The 24,630-nt window shown below is 39.7% G+C and overlaps 1 protein-coding gene across 3 annotated transcripts in view; it reads left to right on the top strand.

Annotated features, from left to right (window-relative positions):
* TBC1D5 (TBC1 domain family member 5) overlaps positions 1-24,630 on the top strand; it is a 480,733-nt gene that overhangs the window by 44,848 nt on the left and 411,255 nt on the right. For all 3 annotated transcript variants that reach the window (XM_027769181.1, XM_027769183.1, XM_027769182.1), the window contains exon 2: positions 9,901-9,959. The gene's annotated coding sequence lies outside the window, so the exon portion shown is untranslated. The remainder of the gene's footprint in view (positions 1-9,900; positions 9,960-24,630) is intronic.

Here is a 24,630-nt window from a genome sequence, read left to right as displayed (position 1 = left end):
TCATTTAGTTTTTTTATCATTTATTTATTTATTTGACCAGAGAGAGATACAGAGAGAAAGAGAGAGAGAGAGGAAGTGAAAAAGCAAGCCACCAGGTCCAGGATTCAAACCGTGGTTGCCATATGGGAGTGTCCAGTATCTTAACCACCTCACCACCTGCTGGTCCCCTAGTGTGCCATTTTAATTCAGCTTGACTGCATTTTAAAAATCAATTTTTTCAACAGACTCTTTACAGATAGGGGGTTTGGTAATAGTTATTCCCACTGTGAATGTCCAGTTTGGCATATGTCTAGTCTACTTACATAGTTACAGGTTGGCGATCGAAAGTATAAAAGTAACGTATCATTCATAGTGATGATATCAGTGGGAATATTTCATGGGAGTTATTTAAAATTCTGTATGATCTTGAAAGTTTTATTAAGAATTGTGGACCTAACTACAGTGTCTGGGGCTGCATGGTAGATCTGAGTTTGGTTCTGGCCCAACCTGGCCAGGCAAGACTGTGGAATGTGGTAGGGGATTGCAACATGGCAATACCCTATCAAAAATATCTACTTGTCTGTCTGTCTTTCTCTCTGTCTGTCCGTCCCCCCCACCACACCCCAACTTCTGTGCTTTCTCCTTCTCTCTCATAGAAAGAAAGAAAGAGGGAGAGAAGGAGGGAGACAGACAAATGGGGGGTAGAAATGTGGACCAAATATAATTTTGAAGCCTCCAGGAAAAATATGTTTTATAAAATTAGAATTTTTTCTTTATACTAATATGCATGTATGCCAAGAAAAAAAGTCTAGCAGAAAAAAGGCAAAAAGGAAGGGAACATAGTGTAGGTAGTATCCCCTCATAAGCTTAGAGTTTTTAGATGATAATTTCCTTAAATGGTGCATGTGTACCATTTAGTTTTGAATAGTTCCAATGACAGTCTCCCTTTGGAAAATTAATGATTTATTTTAGTGGCAAAACTAAATCTTCACACATTATCAAATTTTGGCAAGGGTGTTTGGAAGCCAGAGTATTATGTGCTGATGGGAGAATAAATTGATAGAGCTATTTGGAGAACATTTGGGAAGTACCCAGTAAAATGGGAAATACACATGTAACGCATCAATTTCACTCTTCTATAGATTTAGCGCAGTGGTTCTCAACAGGGCCATTTAAAGTCACAGAGAATATTTGGCAATGTCTGGAAACACTTATGGTTGTTGACATCTATGGAGTATCATCAGCATTGTTGATGTGGAGACCAAGAACGCTGCTGACACTACAGTTTACAGGACCGACCTCTACAGTAAAGAGCAGCCCAGGGGCCAGCCCACGGTATGGGGATGAAGGTGGCTGGATCCTACGTGGCTGACCTCAACGTTCGAGTCCCAGATGGGGTGGCTGAAAAAACATCCTGGGCATGTGTGCTGGTGCGTGTGTAGCCAAATCCTGTCAGGAGAGAGAAATGGAGGATAAACGATTGCCCTGTGACGATTCCCCATGGGCAGTGGTTTCTTCTCTCTGCCTCTCTGATGAGCACACACACTGTCAAATTAAAAATATTTAAAATTCTCAACCCAGAATACCAGTAATGCCAAGGCTGAGGAACCATGCTTTTGAGAAACTCTTACATGGGAACAACGAGATTGCTCACGTCTATTTGTTAAAGCATTGCAATAACAGACTAGAAATGTAAACGTCCGTGGAGGGGAGGGGTAAATCAATGCCGCATGCACATGTGACTCACTACTTATAACAGCGAGAAGCAAGGAAGTCGATTGATCCACGTATCAGTAGACCTCAGAAACAGTGTCGACGTAAGCAAACCAAATACCTTCAGTAGACCATTTGTGAAAAGCTGAAAACATGTACAAAACAAACTGTTATTTAAATATGTAAATAAACCGGGAAATGAATTAGGATGCCATGTATGAATGTCGTGACAGTAGTTGCTAATAAGCTGATGAAAAACAGTACTGAAACAGGAGGTGGTGAACAGTGCGCTTCAACTTACTCTCTGGTTCTTTTACACATACACTTCAAGTGAAATGTAATTTCATATTTATGAGAATATGAATGCATGATATGAATGCCAGTTGTGCTAAGTTGTAGTTGGTGGGAACAGGAATATTTGTGATACTACTTATATAGTTTTAGTATTTCTCAAGGAAGAACTCGCCCGTGAATTCATAGTACTTAACATAGTGTGTTGAATACTTGTGTTCCTTTTTTCAGTTCTTCCTGTTCAGGGAGTTGACAGCTTCTGCAGAGGAAATGCATTTTAACTAATTTTTTTTTTTTCATTTCTTATTCAGTTTATGTGTGTAATTGGGAAAAAGAACTACTGACCATAATGAATTGTTAAATTTGTGCTTAATGAACAAAGTTGGAAACCTTTGTAGATAATGCCAAACAACTGTTATTTTGCCTGGTTTTTATAAATTAAAATATAAGAATTAATGGGACAGTCACCAATATAAAACATGAAATGTTTCTGTTGAGACACTTTTCCTTTTTTGTTGTTGTTGTTCTTGTATAAAAGCATTTGAGTATGGTAGTTTAAATTTTCAGTAACTACAGGAAATTAAATTTAGGTATCTAGATGATTCTAGGAACTTTAATCATGAACTGTTCTTAAAAATCTGTTAACATTTTTGGAATAGATTATTCTTAACTGAACATTTTATAGAAGTTATTAAAGAGAAAATGAATATAATGACATAGCTAATATATTGGGTCATCGGGAAAGTTAGGATGCGTTTTTCTATGCAAAAATGCATCATGACTTTTCCAGCGACTACATATACATGTATATATACGTATATACACATGTATATACATACACACACACACATATATGTTTTTTTCAAGAACCACAGAAAACAGTTGTATATGGGATAAAATACCTATGAAGTCGAGTTAGTCTGTGACCTGTAATTCTTTTTTTAACAATGATATAATAAGTATCTCAAATATAGTGTAATTAAAAGTTATAATTATTCATTTAAATTATGTCAAATTAAATAATGTGGATTAAAATTGCATTTATAATTGTGTAGTTTATAATTCTTAAGCAAAATGTATTTACCAAAAATCATCCCAAAGTTTAGAAAACCCACTTGTTTAAATTTGAAAACTTAAAACAACCTTTAGTTAATGATTTTTGTTTATCCTTGTTAGAACTTAAATGTAAAAATAGTAACCTCTATACATGAATGTCAGTCTAAACAAAAGCAAATGTAAAAATAGTAACCTCTATACATGAATTTTAGTCTAAACAAAATATAACTGAAAATTAATTATTTTTTTTTTAAAAAGACAGGTGTTAAAATTTTAGATTAGATTTTTTTGTTAAAGAGCTTATACAAATTATAAGAATGGCTTAATTATAAAATTCATAAAGATAATTTAAATTGAGAATGTTTAATTTAATATGATTTAAGCTTAAATTTATAATTATGAGTAGTTATGACTTATAACTATATAGATTTTAAAATAAGTCATATAACCTTTTAAAGATCATTTTTATAATTAGGTGAGAATAAGGCACGAACCATCTCTACTTGATTGCTAATATTTGCAATTATAATAGACTTAGTCCTTAATTGCTGAAAAAGAGTTGCCTATAACATGGTTACCAATTATTCTTCTATAATACAATATGTAGTACATTTAAAGATCAACCACCCAAGAAATAAATGTTCATTAAAAAGTTTTAAAAGAACATCTTACTAGTGTGTGTGCGTGTGTGTGTGTATTTGTGTAACTAAAGGTAGGTTGATTCTTTGATAGACTCCATGTGTATGGGAGACAATAGCTGATTAGACCTGGAAACTTATTAGATAACTTGCCTTCAAGTGTAAAATATGTACTCTTCCAACAAAGGCATAAGGATCTGGTTTGAACAGGAGGGTGAGATCCATTCACAGTTTTTTTTTTTGTTTGTTTGTTTTTTAAGCAGAATATTTGAAGAAAGGCATTCTTTTAAAGTGTGAAGTTGAGTAAGATATTATGGAATGGGAAATTATTTTAAGATAACATATTCAACATGGCAGAAATTGATACGGTGATTCTAAGTTCTTTTCCCAATCCCTGTATACGTGAGCTCGGTGGGGCACATACTAGGGGCGTTTTGGTAGGAAAACTGGCTCTCTGACTTACATCTTAATCTTATATGTCACTGATTTTAGTTATTAGACTCTCCTTGAAATAAATGTGAATACAGACACGAATTACTAGTTCTCTCCCTGAAGTTTTTGTTTTATGTTTTTTGTTTTTTCGTTTTGTTTTTGTTTTTTAAGAAGAGATTTTTGCTATAGGGCATATGTGCTCGCTGGAAACACAAACAGGAAGTGAAAAGTCACCCCCCATAGAGGATGGCCGCAGAGCAATCCCTTCTCCTCCATTCTCTTCTTGGGATCTTGGGCCTGCACACATGCGATGAGTTTTAAACTGCCGGGTCCAGAACTCGAATGGTGGTCCACTCTGTGGGAGTCCAGCGACCTACCCATTACACTATATGCTGGGCCCTATCCCTGAAATTAAGCCATTTGCAAGTGTTATGATAAAGAATTTTTGATGTTGTGGCTTGAGTTCACCGATGTAATTAAAAAAACTTATTTTAAAAATATTCTATTTTGGAGAGGGAAGTTCAAGATTATTTTTATTTCCAGAGCCTGCAACAGTTGGTTAGCAATGCTGTTTAAGTGGGTACAATCTGAAGGCCCTCCCACCTCCCTCTTCAGGCATTCAACCAACAGAACTCTACGAATAAGAGCAGAGACCAACGGGGTGTGTCTCGTTTGTGTGGGAAGAGGCACCTCCCTTTCTCCTGTCCCTTTCCTCCGCACGTATTAATACTTTTTCCAACAAGATTGTTTTATAGCCAAATGTACTCAGATACCTAACATAGCAGTTATCTCCAGTATCAGGTTTTGTTTGTTTGTTTTTCCCTCTCTTCACCCTGAGAATAGGGAACTGAGGTGAGAGGAGAGATTTATCCTTACTGTGGGGAATCCTGACTGTGCCCCAGGGCAGCAGTGATGGAGGCGGGCCCCTGTCTGGAATCAAGTCAGCTCTTCCGCTCATCTGCTCCCCTGTGGCCTCTACCTCCATGGAGTTAGATAAGGAGGCAGCTCATGATGATTCAAGAAAGCTTTACCGTGAAAATCCACTCCCTGCCTCCTGAGAAACAAGTCTGTCCAGTCCCCTCTGCCAGTAGCGTCTCCCTCCTAGTGCCAGGCCTTCTGGGCCCTCTCCCCACCCTTGGGTGGCTCATGCAACACTGAGTTGTGATACTCCTTGATTCATAAAATGAATCTTTAAAAGCATAATAGCTATCAAAGAAGACACTCGGCACAGATGTCCCTCCGCCGTCCCACAGAGCCCACCCGCTCCCGTCCTCCTTGAGGTCCCTGTTCTGCAGGGTTCTAGCACTCCCTGGAGGGTAGGCCACGAAGCTGACCCAGAGTGTCTTCCTGACTGTGCCTCCTGTCCCAGTCAGCGTCACTGGTGACCAGGGGAAGGAGAAGCAGGGCACACCTCCCCGAGTAGATCTCAGTAGCTAGAGGCAGGTCTGAGAGGTTTAGTTTATAAAGCACAATTAATTTTTCATTTACGTCACTTGGAATTGGTTTACGTATTCACTTTTATGTTTTAAGCTCAGGAAATACAAATGAAAGGTTACAATTGTGAACATTTTCTGTACATGGATGCGTCTATACATCTATTTAGTCTCCTCCAACCCCACAGGTCACAGGTACTCACCAGAGAGACAAGATAGGTGGGGGGTGGCGAGCGGAGAAGCCATCCTGCATTGGGGCAGTGCTGTGTGGTAATCCCTGCTCTCCCACTTTTCTATCCTTTTGGGATTTGGGGTGCTCATGTACACATTTCCAGAGTTTTTCAGGCTGCAGGATTTGGGCTGGTCAGTGTGGTTAGCCATGTGGAATCTGACTTCCTTAACTATGAGACCACAGGCCAGCCCTGATGGGATGATTTTTTTTTTTAAAGATATTTTTGCTGTAGGGCATGTGTGCTCAACTGGAGAGACAGAGGCAGAGAGAGACAGGGAGACAGAAAAAGAGAAATCACACCCCTCCCCTGCCCTGGGGAAATAGCCATACTGCAGTCCCTTCTCCTCCATTCTCTTCTTGGGATTTTGGGCACACACACCCATGAGCCTGGCCTGAGTTTCAAGCCACCAGGTATGGGACTCTAACCGCCACTGGCCACATGGGAATCCAGTGCCTTCACTATGCCACCTTCTGGCCTAATGCAGATGTTTTCTAACGCTTGACCTTCTCTCTCCACGTAAGACTTGAGGCAGCTAACAAGACCATACAAATGTGACTATGACATTGAGTAAAATCTAGAAAGGCACCATGGAATATTTCATTTTTTCTTAACGTAGAGTGGATGATAGTTAAATTTGGTGTGGGCTGTCAGTTCATTATAAGGCCAAATACTCTCCTAGAACATTGTGTCTAACTGTACCTCTTCAACTTCAGTGTAAATTCCCAGCTCAAATCCATCTTTGTTGTAAACCACCAAGTGAAGATGCGTTGTGTCTTGATCTGCTCAGGCATTGACTTTGCGTCAACACGGCTGCAGGACAGTTTGGAGAATTCTGTTAATGTAAGGGCCTTGTCCCTGAACTTTTCTAATGGCTTCAACTTTGGAGTCTTTTTTTTTTTTTTTAAAGAGGCTTTTGTTATAGGGTGCGTGCACTTGCCCGAAAAAGAGACAGAAAGCGAGAAATCACCCCCCAGGGAAGATGGCCACGCCGCCCCTTCTCCTCCATTCTCCTCTCAGTATCTTGGGCACGCACGCACACGTGCCCGTTGTGAGTTTAAGCCAACGGGCCCAGGACTCAAACCACGGTCGACTACATGGGAGTCCAGCGACATAGGCATTACCCCAACTGCTGGTCCCTCTTTCTTTCTCTTAACTGCTCCACATAGTTTGTCTCTCTGAACTGTATTTTAATTAGATTTTTAAACATTGCTAATTCTTTTTCTATTAGAAAGAGCCTCAGTGTATCAACTCTACTGTTTAGGTTTTACACTGAGTTAAAAATTTCACCTGATTTCTTGGAGTTTTGTGTGTGTATGTGTATCTCCTTTCTTGAAGGTTTGTGTATGTGTGTGAACTTCTAATTTTCTTTCTTTCTCTGTTTGAAAGAATGCTTCAGACATTATCGTGTAATCTTGCCAGTAATTGAAGAATTTGTGGTCTCGTTCTGCTTTCTCTTATGTTGGCTTTTATTCATTATTTCTGCTATTTCCTTGCTTTATGACTTCTTTCTTGAACTTGAATAGTCTTTGGAAAGGTGTTGGATTCTTTGACGTGTGGGTTGAAGTACTTTTTATCACAGAGGATACGCTTTCTCGAGTTGCCTGCATGGCAGTTTAAATGGTACCTTCAAATGAGATTTACTGGATCACAGGCATGCTGTGAGTTTACACTGATAGTTCGAGAAGGTCGCTTAGTGGGTACTGTTTTAGGAAAATTGACAAAACATTTGGAAAAACAAAACTGTCGAACTGGAGTACATACCAGTCAGTGCCAGCGGTTGGGGTGGTTGGGTCAATCGGGGCTCCGGTGGTGACTTGAGAGGGGTGAGAAGAGGGGGAGCTTCGTGCTGCTTTCTCTGTTAGTATGAGGATGTAGCCCTTTGGAAGACCAGCTCCTGAGATTGGTGTTTCTTTTAATAGGCTCTTCATTCATTTTAAAAGAATTATTTTATATCACTTTATTTCTAATTCTGACTAGAGAGGGACAAAGTGAGAGACAGAGAGGGAAAGTGAGAAAGCAAGCTGCCAGGTCTGGACCTTGAACTGCGGTCAGGCATGTGGGAGTCCAGCGCCCTTGACCACCATGCCACCTGCCGGTCCCTCCTTTTAATAGGCTCTTTAAAGTGTCCCCTCATAAGTCTCTTGTCTACTGTCTAAACGTGAATTCGGTCTCACCCATGCGAGGCACGTACTTGTAGGGTTAAGCTGGGTCCTGACATTGTCTGCTTTTCACGAGGCGTCTACTTTTGCTGATAACCTGCATGGACACTGTACTTCCTCATTAGCTCAACGCTCAAGACACATTTCCCCCAAGTTTTAAAGTCATGTCTAAGAGTTTCAAGGTATCGAGGTTGTCTATACTCCTGGAGACCAGCGTCCCTACTCTCTGTAATGTAGTCTCACCAGATATTTAAGCTTCAGCTCTTACATTTTCGCTGTCATGGTCGTTGTCATTTCTTTGGTCTGTCACATTTCCTGGGCGGGCATCACAGTTTACTCGTTAGGCTCCCTGGCCTGTAGTGCTCTCACTGGCCCCAGCATGGTCCACTGAAGACGGTGTGTGTCGTGTCCCCCACACTTTTGTGACTCCATTTTGTTTAAATGCTATCTCTTCCTTCTTTTTAATCCCTCTGGTGCTTCCAGCACTGTTGACATTTGGGGCTGAGTAATTCATTTTTGTAGAGTTTGCTTGAGAGACAACGAGGAAGAGAAGTGGAGGGAGGGAAAGGAAAGGAGAGGGAGACCGACTTGTTGTCAGGCTTTTGGGGTCTTCCCACCCCAACCTCCCCACTAGCTAGGACCCCAGGTGTGTGCCACATTGCTTCACCTGGTTTTAGGTTGGACCTGGAACTTAACTGGGCTTCCCCCATGGCCTCAGCCTCCATGTCTCCGCCGTATGTGTCACCAAGGAAGAGCCCAAGTAATTCATTTTTGTACAGGCCACGCTGCAGTCCCTTCTCCTCCACTCTCCTCTCAGAATCTTGGACATGCACTCACCCATGCCCAGCATGAGTATCAAGCTGCCAAGTCCAGGACTTGAACCATGGTTGACTACGTGAGAGTCCAGTGATGTAACCATTATGCCATCTGCTGGCCCTGCTAACCATCATTGTAGCCAGTATACTGGGCTTTAGAATTTTCTTTATTTTTTAGGTTGGGCTCAAATATAAGGTCATACTGAAGTAGTACAGAGCCCGACTCTTTCCTGCCACTTTCCATGGGCAGTGTTCATAGTCTTACTGAGCTTCAGTTCTCACTGTGAAGTAGGTAAAATAGTACTTAACTTCCAAATGGTTATGAGAATTTATTAAAATAAATTGTATTAAATACCTTGTTGAAAGTCAACAGGTGGCATGGCGGTTGAAGTGCTGGATTCCTACATGACCAACCATAGTTGGGAGTCTCAGACCTGGAGACTCGCTTTCTCACTCCCTCTCTTCCTCTCTCTGTATCTTTCTAGTGAGTGTGTATGCCTATAGCAAATTTAACAACAATAATAAATAAGATCAACTAGCAGTTTCAAAAAAAAAAATACCTTGTTTGATGTCGGTTTCCTTTTCTTCAACTGGAGTACTATATTGGATTTATTACCTTAGATGTGTCAAAAACTCATCACAAAGTTACTTGTGGGAAAGGTTCTCATGGTTTGGGATCTACTATTTATGAGTTTCAAGAATGGCATACTCTGGATAGATAAAAACTAACTACATGTTGAATGAAGACTGATTGTGTTTTGTCAATTGTGTTTTGAACCTTTGTGGTACACTAATTAGATTGTGATTACATCAAATGCAGTAGTTAAGTAATCTCTTCACATTCTTGCAAGGACCTTGATCTTCCCAAATTGAAGATAGCATTAAATGTTAGCCATCACTTTGTCCTTCAAAGTGTTTGTCTTTATCTCTGAAATCCCATCAGTTTTTAACGGCTTGCGTGTCTGATTTAATAGAGAAAGCTGGATTATGTTAGGTTGAACTTAATCCACTAAAAATTTCAAAAACATTGAGATAGTTTATATTTAATAATGCCTACTTAGCATTTTTGCAGAATTATAAAATATTGTCCACTAATTAATGAAATGCCATCTATAATAATTAAGATTATTCTTACTGTTCTTTCCCTGCAGAAAATTTCTGAAGACCTAGTGAAGACAAGACAATTCAAAGTCTACAGCAGTATTATACTGTAAGTTTACCTTTGAAAGAGAAATGTAAGTTATTTTAAGTATCCAGTGGTTTGAGGGAAAATGTTAGGCAAAGATAGTATATGGGAAATGTAAAGGAGGATATATTATAATCATGTTAATAATTTATAAGAGCTAACTTATGCCACCTTTTAAAAATTGAAAATGTGTTCTTAATGTATTGAGATTAAGATTTTTACCAAAAGCATTGAAAAATATTTCTAATTCTAACAAGGATTGATCTAATTTATGTACATTTGCTTATTTAAAACTATCAGAATCTAGAAAATCATTGTAGTTTTGTAGGTTGTGATTTGTTTGGGAGACTTATTGTTTAGGTTATTTTGCAGAATTATTTATTTGCTGATTTATTTATGTATTTCATTATTTATTTATTTGATTATTTAGTAAATTATTTATCTGATGAATTATTAATACATCTTCATGACATGCTTTAAATTATTTATAACTTAATTTTGAGTTTATTGCTTTTAGACGCAGCATTGTTACTGACTAGTTTTGATTTTTTTTCTTCATGGTTCTTGAAAATTAAAGTATTAGCTCTAAGGCATAAGTATATTCATTCCAATGCTTGTGGGTTTTGTTTTTTATGATAGAGGTAAAATTTCAGTTATGCTTTGTTTAGCTTTACATTTACCTGTTTAGGGTTACTGGTAATAGAATGTTTGCGTGTGACTGCGTAGTCATTGTGGAATCACTTACAAATGAATCCTGTGGCCTATCATCTGTAAGCAGAGACTGAACATGTAAACCTCAGCCCACATTACCCTTTGTGTCTCTAAAGGGCATGTCTGCATTCCTTACTTATTTTAGAATAAATAATGGAGTCTCGCTCATTTACTTTCAGTGGCAATCTGTTCTACTACTGGAATATTTTTACAAAAGTTTAGAAAAATTTAGTTCAACTTCTGTTTGCATCCCTGAGATATAAATTTAACTGACAGTATTTTTAAAAAAACCATTAAATGTGTATTTGGATAACAGCATGATGTTTATATAGATTTTTGTATCAGTCATAATAACATTTCATACATCTCTTATGGAAAGTTTTATATCATTTTAATAAGCTAAGGACAGAGATCTTTATAAATGTGAGATATCATTTCTTTTACGTTAGCTCATAATTTTCTCATGTAAAGTTTCTATTCTTAACCAACTAGATTATTCTTTCTTCTGATGTGTTTCTACAACGTAGTACAGTTGTTAGGGCGCTCTCGTTGAATGGATTTAATGAATAAGTTAGAATAATCATTTGGGTAAAAGAGTGCCGCCTATATAACCTGATCTTTATTTCGTGTTGCTTGCAGTGAATGATGTGCTTCACAGTTTAAACGCTTCCGAGAGGAGCTGCATTGTATGTTTAAAGTTGAGATGCTGTTGAGATGGGGTGAAGAATGGCCTCTGCAGACAGGTTTCACTGTAGAACTGTAAATTATGCATATATATTATCTAGATATATATCGGGATTTCTTATTTTGAAATATCGAATATATGAATATTTAATTGGAGTGTTTCTTTGGTATCTTCGTATGCTTGCCTTAAAGGACATGTTTTCCTTTGATTTATATACATGGATTTAGAAATGTGTGTATCATACATATCCATGACTGTTCTGAGATGAACAAGCACAGAAACTGTTGGATATGGATATTATTTTTAAATGCGCTTCAGTGTGCCAGCATGGTACTCTGCGCTGAATAGCTACCTTTTCCTAATGTGGAGTTGTATTAGCTGTCACGAGGACCTACCTAGGCCACGCTATTAATATTAACATACTTGTGGAGTATTGGCCGTCTCCTCTAAGTGACCGGTCCTCGGAACGTGCATACATGTGCACACGTAATGGAAATTCTCTCCTGACATTAAAATACATTTTCAGGACTTTTTGAAAAGAGGCATTAGTGCAGACTGTCACATAATAGTGGCATTATCGAGTTCTTAGACGGGTAAGCACTGTGCTCGTGTCTTTTACGTGGATCGTTTAGTATTGTTACCTTTATTTCTGACACGAGGAAATAGAGGCTTAGGGGTAGATTTAGGGCAAGTACGGAGCTTGCTTCCTACCACACAGCCGAGAGCATGTATTGGCACTGGGGTGGGACGTCCGTAGTCTGACTCCGGCGCCTTTCTTTATAGTCAGTTACGGTGATGTGTGTTTAGACAGTGTAATGTGATTTGAGGCCATTTTTTTTTAATTGTAGTTATTTATCTTTAATGGATTTTACTTCATAAGTATATTCACTTTGTGTTGCACTTAGTCATCTTTCTTAAAGAGTAGGCAACTACTTGAGCTTCTTGAATTTTTTAATTTCTTTTTCAATCCTGTGTCATTGAGCAGAACTTCACACAGGACTTGTACCTCAGGGAGCATGTGTGTTTGCCTGGTGGATGTCCAACCCTCAGATCAAGCTTTTCAACTCCTGAGCCCAAGGCTATACCCAGGGCTCTGTTAGATCAAATGTGATTTCCTTACAAAAGTAATGTTACTGTCAGGGTCAGGCATATACTTATTGGTAAAAGAATGATGAAGTCCCCGATAGCTAGGCTTTTATAGAAATGCCACATACATACTATCAAATGAATCCTGACTACAGTGTTTAATGCAGGGAAGTATTTTAACATGCACATAAAAAGGACAATAAAGTAACCAATTTTAGGGCCAGCAGGTGGCATGGTGGTTAAGTCTCTGACCCCCACATGGTCGACTGGGGTTCAAATCCTGGACCTGGTGGTTTGCTTTCTCACTTTCCCTTTCTCTCTCTGGTCAAATTAAAATATAATAACATAAAATTAAAGAAATCTTTTTAAAAATGCAACCAATATTACTTTTAAACAGGTATAATTATTTAAATCCCCAGGTGTTAAGCAAAGGTGTGAATTAGGTGTAAAGCTAAAGAAAATCTTTCCAACCTTGTTAGCTTCCTGGGTTTGTGGGTGTAAATACACATAGCATGTCAGAAAACAGATGAATTACAAGCAAGACTTTGAGCGGCGTTTGTCCGAGAGCTGCAAGTAGCTGTGTCTGTGATTGGCAGGTTACTGTGAATCCCTGTTTTTAAGTTAGAAAGGTTTTTCAAATAAATAATAAATGTTACATCATAAAGTCCTCAAACACATGATTTAGTAGCATGAAAGACTGTAATAGCTAGGATGACCACATGTATCTTCTAATCCAGCGTAGTTAGGAGAGGGAAGATGTGAAAGATTGTAGGGCACTAGACCATGGGGTAAACTGGGGCCTTCCTGGGCAGGTCAGGGCCTGTGATTGGCTTTGTGCCAGCTTCACTGCCTATCAAGCATTTTTTAATAGTGTCTATATGTACATTTATGTAGCGTTTTATGTATTTAAGTAGAATATAATGTAGGAATCTGGATTCACAGGCAGTGGTTTTTTTTTTTTTTTTTTAAAGAGGTTTTTGCCTTAGGGCATGTGTGCTCACCAAGAGACAGAGAGACAGAAAATGAGAAATCACCCCCCGGGGAGGATGGCTATAGCACAATCCCTTCTACTCCATTCTCTTTTTGAGATTTTGGGCACGCAAGCACAGGTACCCAGTGTGGGTTTTAAGCCATCAGGTTTGAGACTTGAACCATGGTTGACCACGTGAGAGTCCAGTGTCGTAACACTGTGCTACCTTCTGGCCCCCATGTGCAGTATTTTTAAGAATATTTTCTTTGATGATAAGATTGTTATGGCCAGTATTTATGTATTTTATTCACCAATCAAAGGCAGTTTGTGGCTATGCCTTTAATAAAGGATAAATGATGTTTATATTTTCAAGGCAAAAATGAAAGGGAACAGAACAGTAAGGATGACAAAGTTGGTCTTGCTTTAGTGGATAATTCTAAAATTTTATTCATATCAAACATAACAGGATATTTTTCACACCTGTGTTGTCTTGTGCATATTCTAATTGGTAGTGTATTGGATAATATTGAAAGCTAATGCTGTTTGTTATACCTTCAGGTTTATCATTTCATGTTGGATGATCTGGTGTTTTTTTTTTTTCTTTAAAAGTTATCTTAAATGTCAGATATGTTGATACAGTTAGTTTCTGAAAAACATTTTCTTTTTAGTTTTGCCATAGGGCACATGCACTCACCAGAGAAGGAGAGAGAGAGAGAGAGAGAGAGAGAGAGAGAGAGAGAAAGTGGGAAGTCTCTACACCCAGAGGGGATGGCTATGCATGAAGTTGCTACTCCTCCATTCCCCTCCTGGAATGTTGGGCATGCATGCATGTGCGTCCAGCTTGGTTTTTTTGTTTTTCTTTTTTGGAGAGGTTTTCGCTATAGGGCGCGTGCGCTCACCAGACAGAGAGAGACATAGAGACAGAAAGCGAGAAATCACCCCCCAGAGGGGATGGCCACACCACAATCCCTTCTCCTCCATTCTCCTCTCGGGATCTTGGGCACACACACACACGTGCCCAGCGTGAGTTTTAAGCCACTGGGTCTGGGACGCGAACTGCGGTCGACTACATGGGAGTCCAGCAACACAGCCATTACGGAACTGCTGGTTCCCCTGCTTGGTTTTTCAAGTTGCCGAGTCTGGGACTCAAACCACACAGACTGGATTCAGCTGCTTTTATGACCACACTACCGGCTGGCCTGGCAAGGCATTTTTGAAAACTGTATTTCCTTAGTGAAATTCTGTGAGAAAATAGAAATCTCTGGAAGGAAGTAGTCTTTTTATTTTTTCTTTTTTTTCCTCCTTTTTTTTGGTATAGTTTTTTAAAATTCACACCTAATGTGTTAATTTGATATGGCAAATTACATTAACATCATAATTACATTATAAAATTGTAATTTTTTGTGTGTATGTTTAGGTATAGATGACTTAAGTTGAACTTGGTTATTGCAATGACATATTTGTATTGGAATATACATGAAAAAATTAGGAAAATTCTTACACAGTAATTGACACTCATGTAGAATATCCGAACTCTTGTTCAGGGGGCACTGCTCTACCTGGTAATGAAGGACAGGGCTATTGCTAGATTTTCCCCAGGTCTATCACAGTGTGAAGCACTTCCTGAAATACTACTGTAATGTGAAGAGTAATAGTATGGTGTATGTGTTGACTCTGAGTAGTCCTTCTGTAATTCTGACAAGTAAGAAGTACAGACAAAGGTCACCTTAAACACAGGGTTGGTTTTCTACCTCATCTAGTTTGTGGATAGCATGTGAAATAGTTTGGGTCTCTGCTCCGATATTTCAGGAGAGCAACCAAGGTTGTTCTTTCCCCCTACCTCCCGGGAGGTTGCAGCATTTACCATGACTGCGTATTTGAATTCCGGGTTAATTAAATAGAACTTTATGAAATTTAGAGTTTCTAAAGTACAAAGGGGGGCCCTTTTATACCTCAGGGGTTCCTTAGGGCATTAAATTACAGTGACACTCATGGTTCTTTACTGTTGCAAGGTTCAGTAAAAGGCAGTGAACGCAGTGTCTTAGTATTGGCCACTTTAGTACTGCTGCTACTCATCGCAACAGTAAAAGAAAACAATAGAGCAACCACAGAACAGAAAAGAAAACCGCAGATTAACTAAAAATGTGACATGACGATAGACATGTCATCTATTGGTTAAATGCTGAATTTGACTGTCGTTTGGCTGCCTAAGGAAAAGTTGGAGTACTCACAGCTCATACATAGCACGTTTTCCCTCACATGAATAAAGGAACACAGGCGTGTTCCAGACTGGTTATCACGGGGTTTTAAGTCATCCTCAGTACACACGGCTGCAGGGAGGACTTCAGAAAAGGGTGAGCAAGTGACACCTTTCAGTGTAACTAATGTGTGTCTTTTGTCTGTGTCTGCCATCTTTTTTCCCTTTTGTTTACACTCTTTGCTGTGTTTTTTTCTCCCCATAAGATTCCTACAGTAATGGTTTTCAAACAAGGAGGAAATTGCCCCAAGAGGGAATCTTAGAAATTAGTAAGGGTGTTACTGTCACGGTGACTGAGAGTGTTTTTGGCGTTTAATGAATGTGGGTCCGGAGTGCTGTGGGCCCTACAATGTGGGGGGCGGGCCCAGACTATCAGTTGTCCTCGATATCATACGATTTTGGAATATCTGCTTGATTAAGCTCCTTTCAGAGATAAATCAGTGTACTATAATGCTGACAAGATCTTATAAAATGTTACATGAAGAATCTGATCATTTAGGGGAAGTTTATGTGCAGAGGAAGTATAAGTAAAATAAATTATCTTAAAATTATTGTATAATTCACACATTCTTCTACTTTCTGATTTATAGCACTTCCAACTGTATATTTAATTGGAAAGTTCTCACTTAAGTAATGCAGTTACTGGAAGCTCAACAACGCGTTGCATTTATGTAAAAGAGGATACTTCAGATGTTCTTTTAACAACAAACTTAATTTTAAATTGGTCTATCATTAAGTTTTATTGATAAGAATTCTTTAGAGTAATGGTAAATATTAATATACAGAAGTTATTTTTGTGTTGTCTAGTCTTTGAATCATTTTGATACCATCTCCAGTAACCTCTTATACGTAGTCTCTAACTTTTTGCATTTCATTTCTTTACCACTAAATTATCTTTTTTTCTGTTTCAGGGTTATGGGGCTATCTCTTGTTTTTTTTTTTTTTTTTTTGGAGGGGGGAGAGTTTTTTGCTATACGGCGTGTGCACTCGCCAGACAGACAGATAGAGACAGAGAGACAGAAAGTGAGAAATCACCCCCCAGGGGGGATGGCCATGCTGCAATCCCTTCTCCTCCATTCTCCTCTCGGGATCTTGGGCACGCATGCACACGCGCCCAGCGTGAGCTTTAAGCCACCGGGTCCAGGACGCGAACCGCGGTCGACTACGTGGGAGTCCAGCGACATAGCCATTACGCTAACTGCTGGTCTCTCTCTTGTATTTTTAAGTAATAGAGATAATGTAATATACTTTCATGTTCTAGAATTTCTGGGAAAGGTCATAAGCACATTATCTCTGATCTTAGCATAGATGATTATTTTTTAAAGAGTTAAAATAATGTTTACTAGTTTTTAATTTGCTATAGGGCATGTGTGCTCACCAAAGAGATCGTCAGAGAGAGGGAAAGTGAGAAAGCAAGCTGCCAGGTTCGGGATGTGAACTGCAGTTGACTTTGAGGAAGTCCAGCGCTTTAACCACCACGCCACCTGCTGGCCCTTAGATCATTATTTTGACTCTAGAAATAAACCCCAAGTCACTTGCAGGAATTTTTTTTTTATCATTTTCTTCATTTTAACAGTCTGTGTTTTGATGTTTTATCCTCTAACCTTATTTCTTTTCACAGTCAATTTAATTTTTGTCTGCTGTTAGTTATTAACAGTAATTAAAAAAAAAAAGTTGTAAGGCACATGCACTTGCCAGAGAGTGACAGCGCGAGAGCGAGAAAGTGAGAAGGCACCCCCTAGTGGTTATGGCCGTATTGCAGTCCCTTCTCCACTTAACTCCTGGGATTGGGGCACACATGCACACGCGCCTGTTGAGTTTTTCAAGCCACCAGGTCCAGAACTTGTACTGTGCAGCGGAGCCACCAGGTCCAGAACTTGAACTGTGCAGCCGGTCATGTGGGATCTAGCTACCTCAACCACCATACCACCTGCCTGGCCTTCAACACTAACTGATTTTCAGAGAGACAGAGGGAGTGAGAGAGATCACCTGGCCTTCAACACTAACTGATTTTCAGAGAGACAGAGGGAGTGAGAGAGATCACCCTGCTGGGCAGATGACGCACCGCAGTCCCTTCTCCTCAATCCCCCGCTCAGGATTTTGGGCAGACACACATGGCCGGTGTGATTTTCAAGCTGTTGGGTCTGGGACTCGAACCATGCTTAGCCATCAACACTAATATTTACCCTGGCTTTCCTTTATCCCTTCTCTTTTATTTTCCTGTACATTTTTTTTTCTTTTAAAATAAGAGAATGACTTGTGATATTTCTTCTCTTAGATGCAGAGTTATTCATTCTGAACAGATACAGATAAGTGACTGCTTTATTCTTCCTTCTGACGTATGAATTTATGTAATGAAATAAGCATTCTTTTAGAAATTACTTTATTAGTATCATAGCTAGGGAATTATATTGGATTTGTTTTTTCCTTTTTTAAAGTTTATTTACTTTTTTCTTCCATGAAAGAGAGGTGGAGAGCATGCCCAGTAGGGTCCCGATTCTGTGATTTGCTCTCGCCCTCAGCCAGCTGCAGGTGATGGACAGGCTCACGCCTAGTCCTCGGGGGACACCTGCACTGTGCACTCCGAGCAGCCACATGCTCGGCCTCAGAGTGTTCCATCTCAGCACTGTGCCACTGTCTAGCCCGATAGATTGGTTTTGAAACATTCTTTACGTATTGGGTCATTGGAAAAGCCAATGTGAGTGTTCCATCTCAGCACTGTGCCACTGTCTAGCCCGATAGATTGGTTTTGAAACATTCTTTACATACTGGGTCATTGGAAAAGCCATGACTTCCCCAAAGACCCAGCAGTTAACTTTCATTATCTCTACATTGCGTTTCAAGATAGTGCTGTGAATGAGGGAGGCATTGGATATGACTGAGTTAAGAACCATTGTTCTAGAATCGTAGACTTATTTCTGATTGCCCTTCCAACTTGTGTGTTTAAAGGACACTTCCAGAGTAGATTGGCGCTTCCTACATGCGTGAGAAAAATATTGATGCCAACATTATAGGTAGAAATAAATTGTCATTTTAGCATGATTCTTGGTGTTGTAGGGAAAGTGAGAAATAATTCCCCAGGGGGGATGTCCATGCCACAGTCCCGCCTCCTTCATTCTCTTCCTGGGATATTGGGAACACACGTACATGTGCACAACGCGATTTCCAAGCCACCGGGTCTCAGCCTTGTGGGCGTCTGGTCATGTAACTTGCCCCTGCTGGAAGGTGAAGAGGGGAAGGGCCGTGGTTGAGGAAGGACAGACAGATAAAAGCAGGGGTCAGGCACTCCTGGGGCCAAGTCCTTCTGCGCTCATTCTTTTATAGGAGGTGCCAAGCCCAGTGCATCAGCTGCGGAGCCTCCAGTGGTCCTGAACAAGCCTCTCCTGGCCTGCCCTGGCTGACGCTCAGGTTTTCTCCCATCCGTAAAGCCCAGCAGAAGGTGCGGTCTCTGTCTACAGCTTTAGTAGGCCCTGCAGTGGTAGCACAAAGCCCATATCTGCTTAAGGTGCTCCCTGGACCCCCTTTTGTTTTTCTAACTTGCACGCATGGTCTTTTGTCCTTGAATATATCTATTTTTCTTGGAGAGATTTTCGTTTTTGCACTGGACCTTTTGAATTTGCAGAGCTTTTCATTTTAAACTGGGGACTTTTTAAAAATTTTTAACTGCTTTTTTGTTAATTTTGCTGCTCCTAGCTTTTTTACTCTGACAATTTCTTTTTCTTGGTGTTTTCCCTGTTTCACTCCCAACTTCAAATGGATTCCTTCAATTGTTTGCTACTTTTCTGTTTTAACTTTTGAAATTTCTTCGTAGCCTTCCAATACATTTCTTGGCCTTCTAAATTTAACGATTTAATAAATTTCTTAACCTTCTAAATTTCTTCTTAGCCTTCTAAATTTCTTAACCTTTCAATAAACTTTCTTTCTAGCCTTCTAATTACTAGCATTCTAAGAACTCTCAGCTTTTTTTCATTTCTAAATTTAACTTTCTGAATCTCTTAGCTTCTAAATCTCCTAACTCTTAAGTTCTAAGTTTCTTAGCTTTCTGAATTTCTTACTTCTAAATCTGTTAACTCTTAACTTCTAAGTTCTTAGCTTCTAAAGCTCCTGTAAGTTTAACTTTAGTAACTAACATACTTGACATCGTACTTCTCACATACAGGACCACACTCAGATATACAGGTATCTCTCCCCGAGCTGCTCCTGTTTCACTCCCGACTGACGGTACATCCACTCCTTATATTTATCTCTACTTTCTTTTTTTACTTTACTCTCTTATTTCCAGCAGGACCCTGGGCTGTCCACTTTCATTGTCTTCCATACTAGGGTCCCTGTTTGGGCACCACATGCCCCAACCTGAGGACCAAGAGATTGGGCACCCAGAGGAGGGCTACGAATTAGAGAAAGGCAGATAAAAGTGGGACTCAGGTGGACCCGGCGTTTGTGCTGGAGAATGCTGCAACCCGGAGCCTTTCTGTGCTGTTCTCTTATAGGGGAAGCGAAGTAGCGTGCTTCAGCTGCAGAGCTCCTCGTTCTAAACAAGCCTCTCCTGGCCTGCTCTGCTGGCGCTCCGGTTTCTCCTGTCTGTCAAGCCCAGCAGTAGGTGATGTCTGGTTAGCGCCTTTGCACGCCCTCAGCTACAGTGCAGAGTGTGCCCACTTAGGGCATTCCCTGCAGTAACCGTTGCATCATCTGCTAGTCCCTCTTTGATATTTCATAAATGAAAATGAAGTGACTGTGAAGTATTCCTAATAATGGGATTGAAAGATGAGAGTTTATTTTGTCCAAAAGGCAACCAAATCGAATGGGTAGATTTTGCCTAAAATTTGAAAAATTACTAAAGTTCACCAATCACTTTTGGGGGGAAGATGAAATGATAACTATGTGATCACTGACTGCCGTTTTGAACTGCTGTTTTATATATGAATGCCCTCCCTGGCTTCGGAGAACCCATACTGTCCATACTTGGCTACTGAATTTTTTTAAATGAAACCTAATTACAAAATAGCCCAGTTACACTATTAAGCCATAGTGTGAGTGAACGAAAACAGATTTTTTATACACACACGCATACATATGCATTTATATGTAGAGATGCATGGTTTTGTTCGTCTTCAAACAACACTATTAAAATACACGAGTATAACTTTAGACCTGGGCGTGTAGCATGTCGGTAGTCATTTGACAGTGGCTTAGTCTATGGTCTGTCATCTGAAGAATAGTACAGCCATTTTCACGGGGCTTCGCTCCAGTCTCAGAACCCTTTGGAAGAATATTTGTGTCTCACTGCTCCTCTGTATTGTTTGTCGTGGTTACTAGGAGTATTTCTATTGCTGCTGCCATTTCATTCAGTTCTGCTGTGTATTAGTGAGGTCTTGAAGGTCAAAGATTGGGTATCTTCAGAGATTAGAAAGCTTTATTCTTTTCTTAATCTGTATTTCAACTCAACTTCTTTATTTTTTTCTTTGACTTCATTATATGGAAAGAGATCCTAAGAAAGATTGGAATATATTTATTTTATACTCAGACTTGATTAATAGTTTGATTGGGCATAGAATTCTAGGTCATAGATTATTTTAGATATGGAAGGTTTGTTTCTGAGCATTCATTGTTACTACTGAGAAATCTATTGCAACGTTTTTTTCCCATTCACCTTGTTTTCCACTATGAGGCCTGTTTTTATCATTTTGGAAACTTTTAGAATCTTTGTCTCTGAAATTGTATGTGCCATGTTTTGGGATAAGTTTTGTTCATTGTTTTACTGCCCCTTCAGAGAACCCTTTCTTTTCACGAGCAAGTGTCCTTCGGTGTGGTGGTGTTAACTTGAATTATTTTCTTCCCCTGTTCCCTCTCCCCTCCTCTCTTCCCTCACTCAGTTCTCTGAGCTGGAGATTCATCATCAGTAATGCAGATAGGAGGGTGAGGTTGAGCCACTGCCCGACTCTGGCTCAAAATGGTCTGGTTCTTCTCAGCATCTTTTATTATGTTCTCGGTAACTTCCTTTGATAACTTGCTGATCCGCCTTCCCCAAACTTGTGATCTCTTTCCTGCTTTTGTGGCTACTTCTGCCCTTTTTGTCATTGTAAAATATACCTTTAAAAAATGAATAACTGCTGGGAACCAGCAGTTAGCGTAATGGCTATGTCGCTGGACTCCCATGTAGTCGACCGCGGTTCGTGTCCCGGACCCGGTGGCTTAAAACTCACGCCGGGCGCGTGTGTGTGTGTGCCCAAGATCCCGAGAGGAGAATGGAGGAGAAGGGATTGCGGCGTGACCATCCCCCCTGGGGGGTGATTTCTCGCTTTCTGTCTCTATGTCTCTCTCTGTCTGTCTGGCGAGCGCACGCGCCCTACAGTGAAAATCTCTCCAAAAAAAAAAAATGAATAACTGCTGTCGTAGTGGGGTTTTGGGAGGGAAAAAAGAAGCTGATGAGGGCTAGTGGGTGGTGTGGCGCTCAAGGCTCCGGATTCTCACATCGCCCACTGTGGTTCAGTGACAGACTTGGTGGCTTGAAAAGTCACGCACAGCATGCCTTCGTGCCTAAAATCCCTGGAAGAAAATAGAGGAGAAGAGGTTGCGCCTTGACCATCCTCCCTGGGGAGGGATTTCTCACTTCCCCTCTCCGTGTCTCTGAAGAGCACACATGACCTATGGCACAAACTGTAACAAAGGCGAAGAAAGAAAGAAGCCCATGTGCTTAATCTGTGTTGAGCCGGTCTTTTTATGAGCTGTTCGCTCCTTTTCCTGGTTTACTTACTCTCCTTGCAGGTTGCAGCTCTTGAAAGCTTTACCTGCTTATTTACTCATCTCTCACCTCACTTTGTCAAGCGCAGTTATAGCACTTATGATATCATGTTATGATTATTTGTTTATTGCTTATAAAGGAACAGGAAAGGTCTTATTTTTATTAGTGTCCTTGTGCAAAGTGTAGTACTTGGGCATATTTCGATTATTAATGCTTTATGGGACTTATAGCTTGCAAGTATTTTCTCCTATTCCATAAATTTTTTTCTTCATTATGTTGATTGTTTCAGTTACTGTGCAGAAGATTTTTAGTTTTATGTAATCCCATTTATTATTATTATTATTTTGGTCGATGTTTTTCGAATGTTATTGGGAAAATCTTTGCCCATACCAATGTTCTGGAGCATTTCCTCTACATTTTCTTCTAATTTTATAATTTCTAGGGCCAGTCCCAGACCTGGTGGTTTGCAAAACATGCCAGGTGCATGTGTATACCTAAAATTCTGAAAGGAGGGAGGGATGGAGGAGAGAGTTCAGTGTGGATATTCTCAGTGGAGGATGCTTTCTCACTTTTCCTTCTCTCTCTCTCTCCACTGAGCACGTGTACCCTCTGGCAAAACAAAGCAAAACTGTGTGTGTGTGTGTGTGTGTGTGTGTGTGTAGTTTTCAGTCTTATATTTAAGCCTTTATTTTGATTAGATTTTTGTGTATGGTGAGACATAGGGATAGGAGTCTGGTTTCTTTCTTCTGTGTATATGGGTATCTGGTTTTCCTAGTATCTTTTATTGAAGACACTGTCCTTTTCTCAGTCAATGTTCTTGGCACTTTGTTTCTGATCAGTTTGCTGTATGTATGTGGATTTATGTATGGACTCTCCTTTCTGTTCCATGGTCTATTCATTTGTTTTTATGCCAGTACCATGCTGTTTTAGTTACTGTAGCTTTGTAGTGCATTTTAAAATCAGCTAGTATGATGTGCCTATCTTTTTAATTTTTGTACAGGATTACTTTTGGCTATTTAGCATCTTCCGTGATTCCACACAGATTTTATTATTATTTTTTCTATTCCTGTAGAAAATGCTGTTGCTATTTTGATAAGTTTTGCACTGAATCTGTAGATTGTTTTGGGTAGTACAGACATGATGACAGTATTCATTCTTCCAATTCATGAGCATGGCGATATCTTTCCATTTTTTGTAGCTTTTTCAATTTTTTCATCAATCTCTTATAGTTTTAATTTTAAAGATCTTTTATATTCTTGGTTAAATTTATTCCCAGCTATTTTATTTTTTTGTACCTACCTTTACTCTCATGTTCATTGCGGCACTATTGATAATAGCCAGGATACAGAGTCAATCTCAAGTGTCCATAAACTCTTGAATGAATAAAGAGGAGATAGTGCACATACACAAGGGAAGTTACTCGGCCTAAGGAAGGATGAACTCCTCTGGTGATACGGAAGAAACTGGAGGAAGTTAAGCTCAGTGAAATAAGCCAAGCAGTAAGATAAACGTTGCGTGTTCTTTCTCCTTTGTGGAAACTAAAAGAGTTGATCATGAAGAAGTGAAATGTGGAATAGGAGAATACCAGAATCTTGGATGGGCAGAGGGACAATAAGTGAAACTTGGTTAACAGATACAAAACTCAGTTTAGATAAGAAACATTTGTACTAAGGCACAGTAGAATAATTATCATTAATAACAATTTAATGTATAACTCAAAATATGTAGATGAAGTATCTGAGATGTTTGCAACCCTAAGAAATGATAAATGTTAGAGATGCACCAAAATCAACATAGGGATGCTAGAAATGAGAAAAAACAAAGGGACATGGCACCCCCAAATGAACACAGTCATTATTCGAGAATAGATCCCAAAGGAAAGAAGACTAGGCTGGTCCCCTGACCTAGTGGTTAAAGGAGTTGGGTTCCTTGTGGCCAACCATAGTCAAATCCTGGTCCAAGTGGCTTGAGAAACATGCTGGGTGCATGCGCATGTGCATGTGTTCATGCATGTGCATGCTAAAAATCACAACAGGATGTTGATGTGGAGGAGGAGCTGCAGAATGGCCATGCTCCACTGGAGGGTGCTTTCCTCTCTACCCCCCTCACCCTCCCAGGGAGTACACACACCCTCTGGCAATTAGAAGAAAGAAACAAAAAGTAAAATAAAACATTTTGAGAAAAATATGATCTTTCTGTTTTGTGAAAACTTGGCATATCCACAGACAAAAGGAAAACATCTGA

The sequence above is a fragment of the Tupaia chinensis genome, unplaced genomic scaffold, assembly GCF_000334495.1.
Source record: "Tupaia chinensis unplaced genomic scaffold, TupChi_1.0 Scaffold148822_2, whole genome shotgun sequence".
In the NCBI taxonomy this organism is placed as follows: Eukaryota; Metazoa; Chordata; class Mammalia; order Scandentia; family Tupaiidae; genus Tupaia; species Tupaia belangeri.
Note: the sequence above shows the minus strand (reverse complement) of the source record. Positions and strands in the feature narration are given on the sequence as shown.